At 44.7% G+C, this 4,396-nt stretch overlaps 1 pseudogene; it reads right to left on the bottom strand.

Moving 5' to 3' along the window:
- Nucleotides 1–864: 864 nt before the first annotated feature.
- Nucleotides 865–2,049, bottom strand: LOC102480534 (26S proteasome non-ATPase regulatory subunit 6 pseudogene; annotated as a pseudogene).
- Nucleotides 2,050–4,396: the final 2,347 nt, after the last annotated feature.

Below are 4,396 nucleotides of genomic sequence, written 5' to 3'. Positions count from 1 at the left end.
TTCTCCTCCATTCTCCTCTTGAAGTCTTGGGCATGCATGCACATATGCCCAGTGTGAGTTTAAGCCACTGGGTTCTGGACTCGAACCGCAGTTGGCCACATGGGAGTCCAGAGACATAGCCTTTATGCTCTTTGCTGGTCCCAGGAATGGATAGCTCTTAACTCAGCAAATGTCTGTTTGCTGTTATAAGTGGAACTTTGGTTAGGTTATAAAAGGACAAGTTGAGATTGGGCAGGGGAATTGAAGAGAACGAGCACTAAAACTTGTCAAGTTCTCTATCACTGACACTAATGATCCTCCTTGGTTTTCCTGCGTTCTCCCTTCCTCCAGTCCAATGGAAAGTAGATTTGGGTCTGCAGAGGCCAATGGAGACAGGACGAGGCTGGAGAGTGTGAACAAACCCTGACACCCTTCCCTTGCACCAGACCTCGCCAGGCAAGGTGTAAGGAACCCCAGACAGCCTCTGCATTTTGCACCCACAATTGCCCATGCGAGATAAATGAGCTGCAGGAAGTGGGGCGTGCTGGCACCAGCCAGGCTGGATTTGTTGTTGCAGGTGTGGAAACCTGCCAGTTTCCCTTGGAGTTGAAGGATTGATAACATCCCCTGTTCTGGCTTCAGCTTGGTGGTTCCCATCTTTGTAGAGTACATTGCTGAGATATATCAACATGACTCACCACAGTTCTGGCTTTCCCCTCCACATAAGAATAACATGGAGACAAAGCTAAATTTGATTCTCCCATGAACTTTTTGAAGTTCCCTGGATACTCTTTCCTTTTTTTTCTCTCTTCCTTTTTCTTTCTTTCTCTTTTTCTTGCTCTGTCTCTCTTTCTCTCTTTTTAAACTAAAATAAATGAGCAGTATTTATTTTATACCGTTGAAGTGGGCACATAAGTGAACTATAACATAGTTTGACATAGTAATTGCTCTGGGATGTTTCTGAAGTCTGTTTAATAACATCTTCTTTCTTGATAGTTTCTTGGTACTGCCATTTCTTGCTATCAGGCTTGTTGGTTTCTCTTATTTCATTCACTTTATCTATATTGCAGTGTACCCTCCCAGCAGCAATACATCTAGAGAGTTCCTAATCAAAGGATTCCATACCAACACCAGATGCTTCTGCCATATCACCCAGAGTTAATGACCTGTATGATTCCAACAGCTGGCTGTATGCATGAATTCTCATTTCTCTCACATAGTATCGATAATGAGGCAGAAAAAGCCAGTCCTTTGTCATTTCCTGTTCCACAGTGGCCAGTGATTGGAATAAAACTGAGTAACACATTCATAGAGTGAAAATAGTACTTCTGAACCACTGGAAGACTGTGCAACACTTCAAAAATCTCTAATCCTTTAATGACATTTTCCCTGATATCTGATCTTTCTAAGACAATCATGCTGCCATACATGGCATAAATCACAAACATTTTATAATCCATGGATGTGAATGTTGAAACAGTGCCAAGAAAGAGTTCAGCTGCCTGTTTGAAATCACAAAGAGCCACACAATACAGACCTTGATACACCTTTTGGCAGTTTCTCCTGTCCCAGTCTCCTCCTTCTATCAAGCTTTTGGCCTTTCCTGTGTTTCGTGTGATGAAATCATTATCCATATAAAATAAGACAATTCTAAGGAGCTAGAATACAATAGCCACTTGGTGACCCAGGGCTCAGTTTTGTCATATGTCTTAAGAAAGGCTGTCAGAGCTGCCTCCTTCTCACCTATCCCACTGAGGGGCTTGGCCTTTGCCATCATCGCACCTCCAATTTTAGTCTCTCCCAGATTCTTTTCAGCATCTTCCAGGTCCTCATCCAAATGTTTCAACTCTTCTTCATTCACCTTCATTTTATTAAGTAGGTCCATGTTCATCTGCCAGTTGAGGGATTTGCACAAGGCTTCGTAATACGGAGCCACATTGTTATCACGGATCACCACCACCAGCTCTTGCACAGGGTCGTGTCCCCATGATGCTAAAGCAGGCTGAGTAGAAAGTGAAGCTGTGGGATGCATGAGTCAGGGCTCTTGGGCAGACTCTCCTCCAGGGGCATGGTGGAGGACCGTGGCTCAGGGAACATAGCTCCTAGGCTCGGATCAGCTGCAGCAGTGGAAGGCCTTTTTCCTTTTACTTTCTCTCTCTCTTTCTTTCCTTCTTTCTTTCTTTCTTTTTTTCTTCTTTCCTTTTTTCTTCCTTTTTTCCTTTCTTCTTTCTTTCTTTTCTTCCTTTCTTCTTTCTTTTTCTTCTTTCTCTTTCTCTTTGTTTCTCTTTCTTGTTTCTTTTTTTCACCTCTCTTCCTGTCTTGATACATATATGAGTGTTTGCATGCATGAGACTGTGTATTTTCTTTCTTTTTTTTTTTTTTTTGGAGAGGTTTTTGTTACACAGAACATGCATTCGCCAGAAAGAGAGACAGAGAGATAGAAAGTGAGAAATTACCCCCCAGGGGGGATGACCATGCCTCAATCCCTTCTCCTCCATTCTCCTCTCATGATCTTGGGCACGCACGCACACGTGCCTGGTGTGTGTTTAAGTCACTGGGTCTGGGAATCGAACCACGGTTGGCTACATGGGAGTTCAGTCACATAGCCATTATGGTAACTGCTGGTCCCTTTTTAAAATGTTTTTCCTTTTTTTTCTCCCTTTTTCTTTTTCTAAGACATATGTTTGCTATAAAGTATGTGTACTTGTGTGCTTGCCAAAAACACAGAAAGAGACAGAGAGAGAGAAAGTGAGAAACCACATCCCAGGGGAGTTGCCATGCTGAATCCCTTCTCCTCAGTTTTCCTTTCAGGATTTTTGGCAGGCATATACCCACCTGGCAGAGGTTTTAAGCCAAAGTCCCTTGTCAGGACTTAAATCAAGGTCAGCCATGAGAGAGTTCAGCGCCTTCACCACTACACAACATGCTGCCCCTTCCCTCATTCTATTACCACCACTATAGGGATCTCTCCAGCTCTGGTTTCACAGTCTTACCACCAGGAGAAGACAAAACATCTTTGGTTATGTTGCTGGACTCCCACATAGTTTGACTGCAGTTTGAGTCCCAGACCCAGTTGCTTAAACATGCTGGGTGCATGTGCGTGTGTGCCCAAAATCCTGAGAGGAGAATGGAGGAGAAGGGATTGTGGCATGGCCATCCCCCCTGAGGAGTGACTTCTCATTTTCTGTTTCTTTATCTCTCTTTGTGTCTCTGGCGAGTGCCCACACCCTATAGTCAAAATCTCTCTCTCCAAAGCAACCTCTAAGAGTTCTTCTGGAGACCCATGTCTTTCCTGCTGGTCTTCAGTTTTTGTTTCTGAGGTCTCTAGTCCTTTTATGCTGGTAGAGTGAATCTACATTTTTTTCCCTGTTAGTACAGCAGTCCCAGTAGAGAGGAGAACCTGGTAGGGATCTTCCCAACCTGGCTGAAGTTTTTCCTCCTTCCAGGTCTTGATTAGCACCAGGTCACTGGGACAGAAATGTTGAACAGAGAATTGAAGAGGTGAGATCTGAGCAAGAAGCCCTGTTAACTTTGGCTCATGGATGAGGTTGCCTGGTTGCTATGGTACCTGCTTCCTTCCCCAGTGTTGCTTCCAATGTCTTTGGAATAACAGTCCTAGGCCCATCTGCACTCTCATGAGAAGCTGGGGCATCCAGAGAGCAGGGCCTCCCAAATTGGGTGGAACGTGTTTTTCCCCCATGGGGTCCCTGTCCTGCAGTCACAGAGATCCCAGATGTACCCCCATACTGTGAGAAACATGTTTGCCCACTGAATGGCAAAGAGTGGACAGAGACATGAGGTACTGGTAAGAGCGACTTTAATGGGGGTCTTGCAAAATCAGGTGTCTGATGGTCAGACACCAGCACCTTCTCTTTAATATTTAAAACTATTTCTTCACACTATTCTAAAAACTTATATTTAAATTGTCACTCAGGCTAATGGACTTGGGATCTTGATGAGTAAATAAGTGCACCAGGGCACTTACGGCCAAATCTACACATTTCCTGAAGTGATGGATGAGAGCATATTACGGCAAGGCTAAAGGGTTTCTTCATGAACATTGGTCTCCAAAGCTGGGATGTCCCTGGGCTTATCCAGCTGAATCTTCTTGCTGACTGAATTCAAGTGGTTCTGGCTCTACTTACTATTTCACCAGTATCCAATTTTAGAATCTGGCACTAAGGGACCAGCAGTTGGTGTAATGACTGTTTCACTGGACTTTCATGTAGGCCACCGCGGTTTGAGTCCTGGACCTAGTGGCTTAAATTCACGCTGGATGCATGTGCATGCATGCCCAAGATCCCAAGAGGAGAATGGAGGAGAAGAGATTGCGGCATGACCATGCCCCCTGGGGGGGTGTCAATGCCCCCTGGGGGGTATTTCTCACTTTCTGGCTCTCTCCGTCTTTCTGGCTTTT

This window comes from Tupaia chinensis, unplaced genomic scaffold (genome assembly GCF_000334495.1).
Source record: "Tupaia chinensis unplaced genomic scaffold, TupChi_1.0 Scaffold143625_1, whole genome shotgun sequence".
NCBI lineage: Eukaryota > Metazoa > Chordata > Mammalia > Scandentia > Tupaiidae > Tupaia > Tupaia belangeri.
This window is presented reverse-complemented; position numbering and strand designations above follow the sequence as displayed.